The 18,280-nt window shown below is 45.8% G+C and overlaps 1 long non-coding RNA gene across 1 annotated transcript; it reads right to left on the reverse strand.

Moving 5' to 3' along the window:
• Nucleotides 1-1,252: 1,252 nt before the first annotated feature.
• On the reverse strand, nt 1,253-2,324 carry LOC133272619 (uncharacterized). Its single transcript, XR_009744489.1, has 3 exons — nt 2,188-2,324; nt 1,890-1,941; nt 1,253-1,641 (listed from the first exon to the last, which is right to left on the reverse strand). It is a non-coding gene; the product is annotated as an uncharacterized LOC133272619 (long non-coding RNA).
• Between the last annotated feature and the right edge of the window lie 15,956 nt (nt 2,325-18,280).

Genomic DNA, 18,280 nt, shown 5'->3' on the forward strand with positions numbered 1-18,280 from the left:
CCAGAGGTCACTGCCCAAGGGGACCCTGTGTCAAGGCCAGACCTTGAAGATGTTCTGCAGGTACAGGGTGTCAGAAACTTGAAAACTGTTCTTGTAAAGGCTCAGGTTAGGCACTTCAGCGAAGCAGCTATTAAATGTTTTGGCAAAAGTGGCTGTCCTAGTAAGTAGGCACACCCTGGTAACAAGGCTTCTTCCTTTCATTTCCCATCTCCAGCTGCAGAGTCCCTCCCTTATTTCCCTTTGGCTGGGTACTCCAAGGTTTACGGCGTATCTGAAGTGCCTAAGTGAGCTGCATGAAGTCAGGCCACGGTTACAGAGCACACTGCATAACTTGAGAGCCCACTGTCCCCACGTACCAACCTCCTTCTATGGTATGGCTCCTGTACATGGTAACCACTAACCCAGTTTTTGCCAGACTTTTCCCGCTGTAGCCGGTGTCTCGTGGCCTTGTTCTGCCAGTTCCAGTCATCTGATGGCCAACTGCAAAAACAATACCTCAAAATACTTTTTAAAAGAGTGCCGAGTGTGGTAACTGAGGCACAGACTCCAGTTGTGGTGCAAATGAAATCATTTATTGAGCAAGCTTACAGTCTATTTATAGAGCCCTGCCTAGCAGTTAGTAATTGTTAGTATGGGTTAGCTTCTTTTCGGTACTTTTCGCAACATCATACACTTTTCCCAGCCACTGACATTACTGATCATGCACCTTTTCAACCAATCACATTATTGTCCACGCACTTTTGCTTGAACAACATATTTGTACCCAGACGTATAGGCACATTTTTCTGTTACCACTTTCTGGTACCTTATTACTTTTCATTTTCCTTGAACACATTCTTTTGTCCCCTCTGTCCACACTGGAGAATTTCATTAGCTCCTGGGAAAGTCCGGGTTACAACATTACATCTTTGTCTTCAGTAACGTCTTTGTTTCAATATCTACAGTTCTCGGAGATTATCTCGGTGTTTTAACTTTGATTCCTCTTGACTCCCATGGTTTGCAGTTGATGAGGGTCAGGATGTTCGTGCTCTCGTTGAGGTCTGCTGGCGCAGCTTCTTGTGCAGCATTTCCCACAGCCAAGGGTGCTGGCACTGCACACCAGCACCTGTAACATGCTGTCCCTTGCTGACAGGGTCTGCAAGGGAACAGGGTTGCGAGGGCAGCCCTGTCAGCCTGGAGGAGCAGAACAGCCATGGCCCTGTTCTGACCAGGAAGGGGCCTTGGGACAGGGAACTCCCTGTGGCTCACAGTCCCTGATGAAAAGTCAGGGACTTGAATGCCCTTGTAGGCCCCCTCAGACATGAGAAGGCTGATATGAGGCCTCCACTCAGCCTTCTCTTCTCCACCTCCGAATGTCTCAGCCTGTCTTTGTATGGGGGGTGCTCCAGCCAACCTGTGGCTGTGCCTGGGATTGCCGTGACACAGGTGTAAAACCTTGCACTTTGCTTTCTTGAACTTCACAAGGTTTTCACAAGTCTCTGCTGGGGGCCGAGCGCAGCCTCCTCCATGCCCTCAGCAGCAGTGAGCGCAGACACTGTAGGCTAAGCCTCGAACTCATCCTTCTTTCTTCAAGCATGAGGATGGTCTGAGTCACCAAGGAGGAGATGAGGGTGCTGGCATCTTTTCTTGGGCCTTCAAGGACTGTGGGGACAAAGCAGGAGAGGTGAGGTGACAGCCCTGTGTCCCCTCCAGGCAGGGCACATTACACCCTATGATGCCCAGGGTTGGGAGAGAGCCAGGGGGCAGGCGGTTCAGTTGGAGGCTGCTGGTCAGGAACACCCCCCTTCACAAACACACTCCCCCCATAGATGCACTGGGAGCAGAGCACCCCTCACCTGGGGCAGTTCTGTGCCAGAGTACTTCCTCCTCCCCACTGCCCTCATTCACACTGTTTGATGTACTCCATCATCCTGCACTCATCCACGTACTGTCTGACGAGCCCTGGGTGGATGCAGTATGTTGGGGAACCCGCTGCCTGTTGGGGACCCCTGCACCCAGCCCGTCTGGCCACACAGCTCCCCAGGGAGGGGTGACCCTGGGGTACTGTGTCAAGGAGGGGATGAGCCTCCTGCCAGCCCAAAGTGTGCAGTCAGGAGTGGTTGAGAGGGGGCCAAGAGATGCTCTGCAGGTCCTGCACTGGGATGCAGGGACCCTGTCAGAGGGAGGGACCTAGGCCTTATGGCTCACTAATGAACCTGACAACATCCTGCCTCAGGATCTCCTGTGGGCTCTGCAGGTAGACCTCACTCTGATGCAGGAAGTCTTTTGTCTTCCTCTTCTTCCTCTCCAGCTGAAGAGAAAAGGGTGCAGGGTTGGCACAGAGCTTCCCCTCATATTGGGCTCTCCCTTCATGGAGGGCCACCCTTCTTCCCACCAGCAGGACATTTCCCGCTCTCCACCTTGTGGCATTCCGGTTCAGAGGGAGCACAGGGTTCGCCACTGATGCTGGGGTGCCACTCTGGTGGCAGGGTCCCCCTTGGGACCCTAGGGGTGAGGACAGCCTGGAACAGAGCCTGCTCCAGGAAGGTGCATACAGCTGCGGGACACAGCCCTGCGTCCTCCCCAATGGCCATGGGCCAGGGCTCTCCTGGTGTGGATCCCAGCAGTGCTGGGGCTCTGCTCACCAGCACTCTCTGATCTCCCATGGGTTTGCAGTCAGGGCCAGCTCTGTCAGTTCCTGCCACTTCAAGAACCAGCCGGTGAAGTAGAGGGCTTCCTGGGAGGCCTGGGAAGAAGAAGAGATGCCACCACCAGCCCTGGAGGCACAGCACCCTGTGTCCTCCGTCTTAGCAGGGCCTGGAACCTGTGCTGAGGCTGCAGCCTTTTCCTCTTGGTGGCCTCAGGCTGCTGTGGAGCAATAGCCTTGTCTCTGGGGCTGTAGGGCCCCATGCCCTATGGCAGGGACTGTGTGAAGGGAGCTGGCTGGGAAAAGGGACCTACCACCCTCTTCATTCAGGAGGCAGGAGGAGAAAAGCAGCAGCAGGTGAGAGGAGGCTCTGGCTGGTCCTAGGGCCTCAGCAAGCTAGACTTCATGGTGACACACCTTTGAAGGCCCCAGTGTCACCAGTGCCCTGCCCAAAGGACCAATCTGGTTGGGAATCTCATGTTGGCCACGTTCTCTTTCTGGCACTGCAGGTGAAAGAGCAGTGGCACCAGGGTCTCCCACATGTCCTTCTTCATCTTCTTCTTTTCAGCACCCGTCACAAGCCCCATCACCTATTGGAATAAGCAGATGGAGAGCTGCCTCACGGTGTCTGACTCCTGTGGCAGAAAGACCTCAGCCCCAAGCCCATGGCGAGCAGGGGGCTGACGTGGAAATGGATGTTCCCAAAACAGCCTGCTCCAAAAGGCAGCGAGCTGCAGCATGCAGAACGGCTGCCCAGCGGGGCTGGGGAGCACAGCAGCAGACCCCAGGCAGGCTCGGGGATACTGCCAGGGGAGGATGGGGCTCAGCAGCCCTGCCCTGGCACCACCAACTCCTGCAGCAGGGAGGCCAAGGCAGGCTTAGTCCATGAGGGGAGGGGATGGGGGACAGCACAGAGCCACTGAGGGCAGCGATGGAGCCTGGGGGCAGTGGGGCAAAGCATCCCCCTGTAGAGCACATGGCTCCATGTGAATAGAGATGCCTGATGTGGGGAGCACAGGGCTCTTCCCCAGCCTTACATTGTCAAAGAGCAACCGGAGCTTGGGAGCAATGGCAAGGGCACGGAAGCCGAGTGTCTTCTCCTCCAGCAGCGAGAGTAAGTTGTTGAGCACAAGGATGGCCATGGTCACGGCATCGCTGTCAGTATCCTGCAGGCACGCCACGATCTTTGGCATCAGGGTGAGGATCTTTCTTGCCTCTGTGAGACATGCCACCTCTTTTTTTGTAACACAGTGACTGATGGCAGGAGTGAAAAAACCTCTCTGCAAACACCGGCCTCCCTGCTGGCTCCTCAGCAGGCAGCAGAGGTTATGAGGGCGAGCATGTGCCCAGCAGACTGGGTTCACTGGCATGGCCAGGGAAAGAGCACGACACAGAGGGGAAGGACAGACAGCACGGGCTTCTTGCCATCCCCTCGGCTGCCCCTTCTCCAGCAGAGCCCCTGCACACCATTTTGAGCCTCTCGGAGAACCCGTAGAGAGTCTTGAGCACCAGTCTGGGCATCCCCATGCACTGACTCTGCAGGTACTTGGGGAAGATGTTCACAGCACAGCCACAGTATTACCAGTGTTGGTGCACTTCAGCACCTGAAACACACAGGAGAAGCTGGTGAGATTCAGTGCTGGCTCCAACCATCAGCTGAAGGCAAGGACGCTGCGGCAAGAGCAAGCTCAGACGGAGGTGGCAGGAACTGCAGAGAGCCCCCATGACCCACAGCACACTGCACTGGTTGGTTGCCTGCTTCTCCACGGTACCAGCCAAAGCCCACCCGCCACCCCAGCTCCCTCTGCAGCACAGTGCTGGGCATGAGACAGCCAAGCACCAGTGGCAGCCTGGGGCACTGACGTTGGGCTCACCTGAGTGAACATAACCATGGCAACCATCTCCCATGTGGGGTGCTCCACACTAAGATGATCCAGCAGATGATAAAAGAGGATGGAGCGCAGCTGTCTCAAGATGTTCATCATCTCCCTGGCAGGGGGACAGAGGCACTGTCAAGCCTGAGCCGAGCAGGCTCATCTCCCTGGGGTTTGCAGCAGTCTGGACATCACCAGTCTGCAGCACTTTCTCTGAGCAGTGGGGACCCCCCTGCCATCAGCCCCAATGGAGTGGGTGCTGTGGGGCATGCAGTCCCCGAGGAGCGGGCAGAAGGGGCTCTCACCTGGTCACAGTGCACACTCCCTCTAGGTAGTGTTGGAGGTGGAGCAGGTTGTCCCAGCCACCCTGAGCACCAGTCTGGGCATCCTGTTGGTGTGCCAGAAGGTAAGGTGGCACAGCACGGCACCTCGTCAGTGCCTGACACGGAGGGCATGTCCTTCTTGTCCCTCGCAGCGGTGCTGTGGCATGGAATACCCCTTTGGCTAGTTTGGGTCAGGTGTCCTATTTCTGCTTGCTCCCAGCTTCTTGGGCCGCTCCTCACTGGCAGAGCATGAGAGACTGAAAAGTCTTTGATCAAGGTAAGTATTTCTAAGGAACAACTAAAACATCATTGTGTTATCAGCATTATTCTTAAACTAAAAGGCAGCATTGCACCAGCTAATAGGAAGAAAAATAACTGTCACAGCTGAAACTAGGACAAAATACATAGACAGGACAAGGAATTTGCTGGTCATCTTCCGTGTTTCCCTAACTTTAAGGCTTTTTGTTTGTTTTCCCTAAAGCTAAAATTGTCACTAATATTTTCCACTAATTGAATTGAAGTATGCTTACGCTATACATCACATAGCTGTCATGTACCATTACATTTTTATGTGGCTCAATCTCCATGTATTTTGTTGAAAAAAAAAAGCTTGATTTAATTGCCGATTGCACTTGTTATCAATCTGTTCAAAGATTGTTACTTCTAAGCATATGCTGAATACTGAGGAGAAGGTCAAATTTCACTTTATCTGAAGTAGTCGTCAGAAATGTCACTCACAATCATGCAAAAACATTGTTTTAAATTTCATAATGAATAGGTCATAACATGTTATCAGACACTTTGGAGAGGGAACCAGAAGAAATTAAATCCTAGTTTTAAAAAGAGCTGAATTGAATAGTATGTTACCATATCAAAGGAAACAAAGATTCGTGATTCTGACATTAAAGAGCAATTTATTTCAAAATTAATATACAGGGTGTTGTGGGTTTTCCTCTCCAATAATAAAATTCTTATTGGTGTAGAATAAGAAAGAAGCAAGAGAATATGAATCACAGAATTACAAAGGCATAGAACATCTGGTTGGAAGGCACTTCAAAAATCATCTGTGCCAACCTTGCTTGACAAAACACAGTATAGACAAGATGGTCCAGATTAATGTCCAGTGTTGGAGAAGATGAAATAATGTCTGAATCTAAATATATTTTACTTGACATGGAGAAAGCATCAACCACAGATCCTGCAACTGTATTCTCAAAAACAACTCCTAAAAAATGACCTGTATCCACTGATTTTAAAGGTATTAACTCATTAGATTAAATTCAGGGACTGACCTGATTAGAAGGAATTGCATGTTTATATGTAATACTTCAACATCCAGTAAACTGATTTCACTTTTATCACCATGAAATAAAAGAAAAATGAAAGCATATACCCTAATTTTTACCTTCCTTCTACCAAATTCTGATGTAAAAGTTTAAAGAGAAACGTTTCTTATAATTGTAGGTTGACACACTTCAAAGACTGCAAAATATCCACAAAGAAAACACATATAGTAGAGTCAAAGTTTCTTTAATTACGTGAATTAAAGTCGGCTATGATTTATGGACATACCTTATATTGTATCAGGTTTGACTGGTATATAATAGGCAGGTGTATAACTGGTGTGTAACTATTGTATATAACACTTTTATGCACTTTTTTTAATTATTATTTTTGCAATCTTTTGGAGGAAATAAAAAAGAAAGCAATACAGAAATCTAATATCAGAGTTGAAACCTGTGCTTGTCAGATGAAGTCTTTACTTATATCATCAGTGTCCTGAGGTCAATAGACAGTCTTTTTTTTTTTTTTCCTTTGCACGTTATGATGTTAAACTACATTATGTATTGAGAATCAGAGTAGATATATCAGAGTGGTTTAAAGTACCAAAAATGCCTCCTGCTCTGACTGCTACCAATCCAGTGTCTGCAGTCATAAGACTAGAGATCCACGCTTCCTTTCCTCTTTTCCTTGCAAATTCTGTTAAAGAATTTTCTTTAAGTTCTCTATTACACCAATTGCTTTTCTAATAGATGTTCAAAAACAGAAAAAAAAAAAAATCTAAAAATGTTTTCCAGAGTTGAGCACCTGAGCAGATTTTTCCCTTCAGGTGTAGAAAAGGCTGTCTGATATCAGGGCAGAGCTAGTTTTGAAATTTCAATTATCCCTCTCCTTCTTCCTTCCTCTGCACCAACATAAAATTCTTGATGTGCGCGGAGATCAAAAAGCATTGATTTTATGTTTTAGTAACAGGCCAGCAGCCTGAGGATTGCTCCTGTAAATGCAGATAGAAAAAAAATCTAGCTTTGCAGATCCAGGGTTTCCAAAGATCAAATACTCTCTTTATTTCATGAGTGATCGCAGAGGGACAGAATCTATTTCAAAACAGTACAGACAGCAATGTTTATGTTTAGAAAACCCAGGAACATTTTCCTACCCAAATGTCAGCAAGCAAACAATGAGCAAATAAAACAATCAATAACACAGCAAAAAATCCAAATAACAAACCAGATCTCTTAACACCAGGAAGTGTTCAACACAAAAAAAAACACCCCTAAAATATTTTAAAAAATCTAGACTATATTTCTTTTCCAAAGTTTATTTTTACAGTTTCATTGCTATATGTTGACTGATTTTATAATTTTTTTAATAATATTATTCCATAAACTCAGAATCTCAACATCTATACAAGTATCCACCAAATAGCTTATATTGTTTTGTATGTCAGTAGAAGATAATAATGAAATTCTCAGTATCAGTTGCATCACTGAAATAACTCCTTAAGAAGGTGATTATTGTATTCAGATTTAATGGAGATATAGCATCAGATACTGTAAAAAAGACTAATTTTCCAGTTGTTTTTGGCATTTGTACATGGGGTCTTCTTAGTGCTTCTTTGAATCCTGCTTTTATCTCTATCTTTGACTATCTTTTAAAATTTACCTGACTTACCTTTTAATTTACAAACAGAAGGACAACAATAATCTCATCACTTTTTTTTTTTTAATTATTATTCCTCTATTGAGAGCCAAGACCATGCTCACCTGCAGAATGTTAATTAAGTTTTAGAGACTATGGGACTCATTTTTTCTAACTACAGAAATTTCTTGGCTGAAAATGTCCAAGTATGTTCAGTGGCTTAATATTGTTTTAGTCATGTATTTCAACTTAATTTTCTGAAATAATTGCTACAACCAAGATCCATTATCCTTAACCGTATACTGCAAATTTGTCCATTGTCATCTGAGCTAGAGGAAGAGCAAGACCTAAGATTTTCTGCAGACTTTTCTATGGAGCTGCATCTAGACAATAGGTAAGTTTAGTGGACATTGTAGAGAGCTCTGCTCCGAGAGGTGGATATTTATGGTCAACTGGTATTTTATGTAGTTCCTTTCTTTATTTATAGCTATTACAAGTATTTTTCCTATACTCCCAGTATTCAAAAGCATAAACCACTGTCGTGGTTTAAACCCAGTCAGGTAACTTGTTCACTCACTCCCAGTGAGTGGTGCCGGGATGACAACAATCGAGCCCCCCCCCCCCCCACCGGGGCTCTCCCCTTCCCCGCTCCCGGAGGAACGGGGAGGAGGATCGAAAGGGTGCAACTCCTACGGGTTGAGACAAGAACAGTCCAGCAATCGATGTACAACACAAATCACCACCGCTACTACCAACAACAACAATGATAAGAGAAAATAACAAGGGAAGAGAATACGATACCACCGGCCAAGAAACGAGACCCACCTGGAAGCCCATGTCCTTCCGGGTAACTCCAAGTTACCCCCCACCCCGGGCATGACGTGCTGTGGTATGGAATACCTCCCTGGCTAGCCTGGGTCAGGCACCCCGTCTCTGCTTCCTCACAGCTTCCCCTCCTCCCTGGCAGAGCATGAGCCTCACAAAGTCCTTGGTCAGGGTAAACATCACTTAGCAACAACCGAAAACATTGGCTTCACCAACACTGTTCCCAGGCTGGAAGTCAAAACACAGCACTGCACCAGCTACCACGAAGGAGAAACATGACTGCTACTGCTGAACCCAGGACATTATCCACCCCTTATTCCATACCATTCACGTCATGCTCAGATCCCACATTTTCAATACACCATCGCTCTCCCACATATATACATCCATATACATACAGACCAAGAGGAAAAGATCATTTTCTTAGTGCATGGACCAATCCCTATAATGCTGCAGAGTCCATTTGGTCCATGACGTTCAAAGTTCATTTTCTGTTGGGATGATGGTTGGAGGGAAGTCAGGGCCAGTCGCTGGTGACCTGGAGTCATCTAGCTGATGGGCTATAAAAGTAGGCAACAGCATACAATTGAGTTCACTGGCTGTTTTCCCCTAAAATCAAATCCCCTTGAGGTATACATCGGACTTCCCCAGCTTCCCACATTACCCACCAAGTATATCCAGGTCCCTGAGCAAAAGCAATCCCACGAGTGGGTTTGCCTTTACCTGAAGCAGAAATAACCCAGACTGTCTTCCCCAGCAAATTCTTCATATGCACCACAGGAGCTTTGTCCCCCTCTACAATATGTAAAAGTCCTGACTGGGGCTGGGCCAGCCCTGTTGGCAGATCCTCTGGTGTTGACCAACCAGGTGGCCTTTGGTAAGTGTGTATCCCAGTGCTTGAAAGTTCCCCCACCCATTGCTCTCAGTGTAGTTTTTAACAGCCCATTGTACCATTTGATTTTCCCAGAGGCTGGTGCATGGTAGGGGATGTGATATACCCACTCAATGCCATGCTCTTTGGCCCAAATATCTATAAGGTTATTCCAGAAATGAGTCCCATTGTCTGACTCAATTCTCTCTGGGGTGCCGTGTCGCCACAAAATCTGTTTCTCAAGGCCCAGGATGGTGTTCCGGGCAGTGGCGTGGGGCACAGCGTATGTTTCCAGCCACCCGGTGGTTGCTTCCACCATGGTAAGCACATGGTGCTTGCCTTGGTGGGTTGGTGGCAGTGTGATATAGTCAATCTGCCAGGCTTCCCCATATTTATACTTCAACCACCGTCCTCCATACCAAAGAGGCTTTAACTGCTTGGCTTGTTTAATTGCAGCACACGTTTCACACTCATGAATAACCTGGGCAACAGTGTCCATTGTTAAGTCCACCCCTCGATCACGAGCCCATCTGTATGTTGCATCTCTGCCCTGATGGCCTGAGGTGTCATGGGCCCACCGGGCCAAAAATAATTCACCTTTATGTTGCCAATCTAAGTCCATCTGAGCCACTTCAATCTTCGCCGCTTTATCCACTTGTTGGTTGCTCTGGTGTTCCTCAGTGGCCCGACTCTTGGGTACATGGGCATCTACATGACGTACCTTCACCACCACATTCTGCACCCTGGCAGCAATATCTTTCCACAGTGCAGCAGCCCAGATGGGTTTACCTCTGTGTTGCCAGTTGCTCTGCTTCCATTGCTTCAACCACCCCCACAGGGCATTTGCCACCATCCATGAGTCAGTATAGAGGTAAAGTACTGGCCACTTTTCTCGTTCAGCAATGTCCAGGGCCAGCTGGATGGCTTTCACCTCTGCAAACTGACTCGATTCACCCTCTCCGTCAGCAGTTTCTGCAACTCGTCGCCCAGGACTCCATACAGCTGCCTTCCATCTTCGATGCTTTCCCACAATACGGCAAGAGCCATCAGTAAACAAGGCATACTGCTTTTCACTTTCTGACAGTTTATTATATGGTGGGGCCTCTTCAGCACGCACCGCCTCCTCCTTTGGTGACATTCCAAAATCTTTGCCCTCTGGCCAGTCCATGATGACTTCTAGAATGCCTGGACGACTGAGATTTCCTATTCAAGTTCGTTGTGTAATTAGTGCAGCCCATTTACTCCATGAAGCATCAGCTGCATGATGTGTAGAGGAGACCCTGCCTTTGAACATCTAGCCCAGCACAGACAACCGGGGTGCCAGGAGGAGCTGTGCTTCAGTGCCAATCACTTCCGAAGCAGCTCGAACCCCTTCATAGGCTGCCAGTATCTCTTTCTCAGTTGGGGTATAGCTGGCCTCAGATCCTTTGTATCCCCGACTCCAAAAGCCGAGGGGTCGACCTCGAGTCTCCCCTGGAGCTTTCTGCTAGAGGCTCCAGGTAGGACCGTTCTCCCCAGCTGCAGTGTACAGTACATTTTTTACATCTGGCCTGGTCCGGACTGGTCCAAGGGCTACTGCATGAACTATCTCGCGTTTAATTTGCTCAAAGGCTTGCTGTTGCTCGGGGCCCCATTTAAAATCATTCTTCTTCTGGGTCACGTGATAGAGAGGGCTTACAATCGAACTGTAATTTGGGATGTGCATTCTCCAGAACCCCACAGCAGCCAACAAAGCTTGCATTTCTTTGTTATTAGTTGGTGGAGACATTGCTGTTATCTTGTTGATCACATCTGTGGGGATCTGTCTACGTCCATCTTGCCATTTTATTCCCAAAAATTGAATCTCCTGTGCAGGTCCCTTGACCTTACTCCGTTTTATGGCAAAACCAGCTTTCAGCAGGATTTGGATTATTTTCCTCCCTTTCTCAAAGACTTCTTCCACTGTATCGCCCCACACAATAATGTCATCAATGTATTGCAGGTGTTCTGGAGCTTGCCCCTGTTCCAGTGCAGTCTGGATCAGTCCATGGTAAATGGTAGGGCTGTGTTTCCACCCCTGGGGCAATTGGTTCCAAGTGAACTGGACACCCCTCCAAGTAAAAGCAAACTGGCCTGCACTCTGCTGCCAAAGGAATTGAGAAAAATGCATTGGCGATATCAATTGTGGCATACCACTTGGCTGCCTTTGACTCTAGTTCATACTGAAGTTCTAACATGCCCGGTACTGCAGCACTCAGTGGTGGTGTGACTTCATTCAGGCCACGATAGTCTACTGTTAGTCTCCATTCTCCATTAGACTTTTGCACTGACCATATGGGGCTATTAAAGGGCGAGCGGGTCCTGCTGATCACTCCCTGACTCTCCAGTCTACGGATCAGCTGATGGATGGGAATCAGGGAGTCTCGGTTGGTGCGATATTGCTGCCAGTGCACTGTTGTGGTCTCAATTGGCACTTGTTGTTCTTCGACTTTCAGCAACCCCACAACAGAAGGTTCCTCTGAGAGACCAGGCAAGGTGGACAGCTGCTCAATTTCCTCAGTCTCCAAAGCAGCAATACCAAAAGCCCACCGGTACCCTTTTGGGTCTTTGAAGTACCCTCTCTTGAGGTAGTCTATGCCGAGGATGCATGGAGCCTCTGGACCAGTCACAATAGGGTGCTTTTGCCATTCCCTCCCAATCAGGCTGATTTCAGCCTCCAGCACAGTCAACTCTTGGGATCCTCCTATCACTCCAGAAATATAGATGGGTTCCACCCCTTGACAGCTTGATGGCATTAGGGTACACTGTGCACAGGTATCTACTAGAGCCTTATACTTCTGTGGGACTGATGTGCCAGGCCATCTGATCCACACAGTCCAGTAAATCCGATTGTCCCCTACCTCCACCTGGCTGGAGGCAGGGCCCCTCTAATGGTCATCACAGCATTGGACACTTTAGTCATGGTAAAAGGGATTATTCTTCATTATCACAGGAGCTGGAGTAAAATCAGCTCTTCCATTCCATCTGGGAAACTGCTCACCAGAGACCGAAGCCATAGCTCTCATGGGACGATCAGTCTTGGCCCTTGCTCCCCTCTTCAGTTCACTCACCCATTCTTCCAAAGCTGAAGTAGGTTTTCCATCCCACTTTGTCATGTCTTCTCCGTGATCCCGCAGGTAAAACCACAGGGTACCCCGTGCCGTATACCTCCTGTATCTCCTCTCTCGAACAATAGGACGCCTTTTGTTAATAGCTGAGACGTGTATTGGTACACGTGAGGAGCTGGATAAATTAGATAGATCGTCCCTCAATTGTTTGAGGTCCTGGAACAGTTTTTCCACAGCTGAGATGATGGAAGGGTTGAGATTGTCTTCGAACTCTCGAAGTTTATGAACCATTTCATCCACTGTTAGTGGTACTATGTCATTCCAGGTTACTGTTGCCAATGAATGGGCATATGATGATGGTGCATTCCATGTACGTTTTCGCCACATGGGTCGTGTACATTCAACTTCATCTGGATCTATAGGTGTATCCCCGTTATTCGGCTTGATGTGATAGATCATCTCTACGATGGCTGATTCCCTCAGAGTCTGGATGCCTTTGTCTATAGTAGTCCACTTGGGCAAACAACTCATAACATCATCCTTGTATGGAAACCTTTCTTTCACAGCTGCCAAGAGCCACCTCCAAAGACTGAGGGACTTTTTCTCTCTTGCAGTTGCTTTGTCAATTCCCCCTTCTCTAGCAAGTGATCCCAGCTGCTTGGCTTCTGAACCTTCTAGTTCGTGATCATCAGCTCCATTGTCCCAGCATCGGAGTAACCAGGTGATGATGTGCTCCCCTGGTTGATGAGTAAAATCTTTTCGCATATTCCACAGCTCGGTTGAGGTCCGAGGTCGAGAAGTTACCTCTTCTTCTTCTTCTTCGTCATGTGATGATGACTCCTGATCAGATTCTGGACTGGGTGGTGAATTCATTCATCTCCCTTCACCCTTCTTGCCTCCTTTTTGCTTTTTCTCTTGCGTTCAGGGGCAACCGATATTGGTATGAATTGGTCCTCCTGTTTGGCTGCAGTGATTATCACTGTGGTTTGAGTAGCAAGTGTACTTATTGCTGGGGGTGGTGTAGCAGCTGTGCTTGGAGCTGGGGTTACCGCGCTGTCTGTTGCAGTTGAAGTTTGAGCAGCTGCTGTACTTCCCTCTGGGGTAGCTGCGCTGTTCATTGCAGCCAAAGTTTGAGTAGCGACTGTCACTTTGCCCTCAAATCCGCCGACATTCTTTTCCTTTTGAAGGTGCTGGATAGTGTTGAACAAGGCCCTGTAAGCATAGGCCAAGCCCCAGCACATTGCCATGATTTGTCCATCTCTGGTATGGCCAGAATGACCACACACCTCATTTAAGTGTTTTACTAATTCTTCTGGATTTTGCAGTTGTTCGGTTGTGAAATTCCAAAGTACTGGAGGGGCCCACTGACCTAGATACTTGCCCATACTATCCCACACACCCTGCCACTCATGGCTGTCCAGCCTCCGGGAAAATCTCTTGGTCCTCCTACATCGTCGTTTGACCCCAGAAAAGACCCTAACCTGACTCTGCTTAACTCTTGAAATCAGTAGTGGGCAAAGCACACTCTGTATGGGTGGTAGCATGGTGATTCCCATCACAATCAGCAAACGAGTCTCAACAGCATTAAAATGCCATTCAAAAAATTCAAAACTCTCAAATGTAAATGGTCTGGGGGGACGACTGGGAGGGTAAAAGGATGTCTCCTTCACAGGTTGAGCACCTGAGAAGGAGAAAAAAGATGTGTAATTGCTAAGCACTTCTATTGTATACCTCCCAAAGTATAAAGGTGGTGACCACACTGGGAACATAAGCCAGATCAATTTCATGATCAATGATTCTATTGTATTACAAGTCATTACCATAAAGTACAATGAGACAAAAACCTTAGCCCAAGCCCCACACTTGAAAAACACTAATACAGCAAATACCGGATGGAAGTAAGATACGATATACTGAAACTGTGAGATCAAGAGGAACAACCTTGAGAGCAAATAAATCAGCATTGTGACGAGTGACTATTAATCCAGTCAGATCTGTCGTTATCTCAACCCCTCGTGCCCCACGTTGGGAGCCAAAAAGAACTGTCATGGTTTAAACCCAGTCAGGTAACTTGTTCACTCACTCCCAGTGAGTGGTGCCGGGATGACAACAATCGAGGCCCCCCCCCCCCCCCCCCCCCCGCCACCGGGTCTCTCCCCTTCCCCGCTCCTGGAGGAACTGGAAGGAGGATCGAAAGGGTGCAACTCCTATGGGTTGAGACAAGAACAGTCCAGCAACCGATGTACAACACAAATCACCACCGCTACTACCAACAACAACAATGATAAGAGAAAATAACAAGGGAAGGGAATACGATACCACCGGCCAAGAAATGAGTCCCACCTGGAAGCCCGTGTACTTCCGGGTAGCTCCCAGTTACCCCCCACCCCGGGCATGACGTGCTGTGGTATGGAATACCTCCCTGGCTAGCCCGGGTCAGGCGCCCCGTCTCTGCTTCCTCACAGCTTCCCCTCCTCCCTGGCAGAGCATGAGCCTCACAGAGTCCTTGGTCAGGGTAAACATCACTTAGCAACAACCAAAAACATTGGCTTCACCAACACTGTTCCCAGGCTGGAAGTCAAAACACAGCACTGCACCAGCTACCACAAAGGAAAAGCATGACTGCTACTGCTGAACCCAGGACAACCACATAACTAATGTCTTCTGTTTTTCTTCCTTTGGTTTTCAAAGACACACTGCTCTGCATTGGTGTTGGGGGGTAAGGTGAGGTGAGAGTGAGCAGGGCTTTTTCTGGATCTCAGTAAGAAAGGCCCAACAATAAATGACAATATAATAACTGCTTTAATAAAACAGAATAAAAGGAGGAATACAGTTAGTAAGTAGACCTTATGTCCCTATGGGCACTTGTGTTTGTGCAGCATCAGGCAGAGCCTGTTTGGATTTTTCCCAGCTCACTGTGCAATGCAGAGCACATCCTGACCATGGAGAGGAACTTTTCCTTTTGTACCTTCAAGGTACTATCTAATTCCTTCACAAGAAAACAACTATATTCCTAAAGGATGTTCTCACAAGAACTTATCGCTGCAGTTAGAGGATGTGAAATGGTCTCTAGGTCAGGATCACTACCTTCTACCCCTTGACCAACATACAGTTTACCTTTGTCAAAGGTATGTTATAGACTACATTAATAGCATACAGGCTTCTCAAACCCTAAATATGAGCCCCATTAAAGTAGAAATATAGCCTGTTCAAGGTCACCAGCTCCTTGAGTACCATATCTCCTACAGTGCTCCAAATTGCTCCACGCTAGCAATTCTCAAGATATTTTTCTGTTTGAGTAGAATATTAATGTAGTGATTATCAATTATTGAAGCTAATATTGAATTTTCACAAGCCATAGTACATAGTAATTACTGATTTTATAAATTAAGCATGTGGTCCTACTCCATAACTAGAAAATGAAGCTTGTAAAATTACATCTACTCAGTAAAGAAACTGTTCATAATAAATTACATTATTCTTTCCTTTTGGAGTCACTCACTCAAGTGTTCTCTAACGCAGAGCTTGCATCTGGAGATGTGCTGCAGTTCAGATTAAATACTGAGACAGATTAATATTTGGTGGAAAAGAAGGGTGAGGTAACCTTCAGTATGCTACAAAATGTGAAGTTTGTTCTTACACACTGTGACAGTGATAATGTGTTTGGACAGGCTTTACTCCTGCTTGTCTTTCCATTCAGTTTGGAACTTTTTCTACCTCCCGAAAGATAGAGCTTTGCTGAGGGGGAATGGTGAGGGTTTCCTGAGACTGTCTACAGAGACAAAAATATAATTTGGACAACTTGCAAATTACATTCTGTAGAAATGGTGCCTCTGCTTTCAATTAGTTTTACTACAATGAAGCAGTAAAACAAAAACTTGAAATGTCTACATCTTCTGATAGAGAAGACGGCCACATTAAAAGTAATTTCAGTACAGGAGTGTGTACTGATCTGTCCTGAAATTAATGAGAATATGAAGAAAGTTATATAAACTTTCTGCAAAATATGAGAAACATGTCTGTTATACATATGCCCCTCTCAAATATTTTAACTCCAAGTCTTCTGTGCACATATACTCAAAACCATATGAATATAGACATCTGTATTTGTTGTGTGACTTCTTAAATATTTTCTTTTCAAAATGATTTGGATGCATTGTTGTTTATGTAACAGTAGAGGGCCCCCCAAAAATGTATGCCTATAATAAGATTGTTGAACTGATGAATGACTGCTCTTATAAGAAAAACTGTGTTACTTGTTTGGATCATAAATAGAGTATATGAGCTCCATTAGGAAATTTTGGAAAATTCCTCATAAGTAGGAAAGGATGTGAAATGAGGGTTGACTGTTCAAAATGGAAGTAATAAGCTAATAGAAAAAATATTTTTGCATATCACTTGAGAAAATACTTGACCTGATTTATCAAATAATAGCAACAAGATCAAAGGAACTCTACCAGAACCCCAGGATTCCTTGAAGAAATATGTAAAAATTTTATACAATCTTAGGTATTCATAGCTTTGCTTACCTCTAGTAGAACAGAATCAACATCATGTATTACCACATTTACTGGTAATAAAGTCAGGCCTTCGATGACATAGTATTATAAACTTGTTTACACTTTGAAGATGTGGACTAGGCCATAATACCTATTTATCTTCAGTGTAGGGATACTTGCCTACTTTCTTTATGAATCATTGGGTAAATAGACCAAAAAATGTGTTTTCAGTCCAACAGAGCTAATCATGGTCCTCATACGGTGCTCATATAGTGGGCTGAGACCCATGTGCTGGAGAAAACTGAACTGTGAAAATCCATCTGTATGTCATTATATAATTCTATACAAAATTTGTCCAGTCTTCAGAAAAAAAAAGAACAACCCTGAAATACCAATTTTTATTTTCTCTAAATCATGGGCTTAGAAAACTTCACAACCCTATAATATCTACTGTAAGAAGAATCCAGCCAAATGGAACCATAAGATCTGAGAATTAAAGCTGTGAGGAATCAGTATAGATGATGCATGGTCATGTACACACAAAAAATTTGTTGGAAAATAAGTAATAATCTGCAGTGCATATTTCTATAAGTTGTTTTAAATAATTGATAAGAACAATGTTATTTAAATAGTATTAATGGGTACAGGACCACACTGTACACAAAGCTCATTCTTAATTGACTTTCTTTGATTAAAATGTGTAAACAAAATGGTCGTTGTAAAGACAGATTAGACTCTACGCACTTATTTTACAAATATGAAACAGAATTCTAATAAGAATCATAGCAAAATCCAAGAAACTTACATATAAAATAGACTCTAAATTATTTATTATACTATGAATAGCTTTGTGAGTCTGGATGAGGTGCCTATCTTTATTTCTTCTTTTTTAAGAAAAGTTACGATGAATAATGCCTTCCCTTGGAAGGTACTGTAAAGTCTGCAGTTGAAACAGCTTCATGGTTTGATCTAAAGCCCAGAAAGTTCAGTAAGAAGCCTTTTAGTCACTTCAGTGCATTTTGGGTAAAGCCATCTATGTAAAAATGAATAATGCCAAGCAACCAACACTTTTATGTGAATGCATTTTATTTTGGGCAATGTTACCAAATTTATTCTCAAAATATATTCCATGATAATGTTTTTACCCTGGCTTCCTTCAAATTATAACATTTCAGGTTTTAGATTCTGAATTAGATGCCAAATATAGCTGGCCACAGTAGAGGAAAAAAAGAAAGTTGATACATGTCTATCGTAAAA

The sequence above is a fragment of the Pezoporus flaviventris genome, unplaced genomic scaffold, assembly GCF_033815535.1.
Source record: "Pezoporus flaviventris isolate CSIRO_AGI_PZ_B2104156 unplaced genomic scaffold, CSIRO_AGI_Pfla_v1 ptg000030l, whole genome shotgun sequence".
Classification (NCBI taxonomy): domain Eukaryota; kingdom Metazoa; phylum Chordata; class Aves; order Psittaciformes; family Psittacidae; genus Pezoporus; species Pezoporus flaviventris.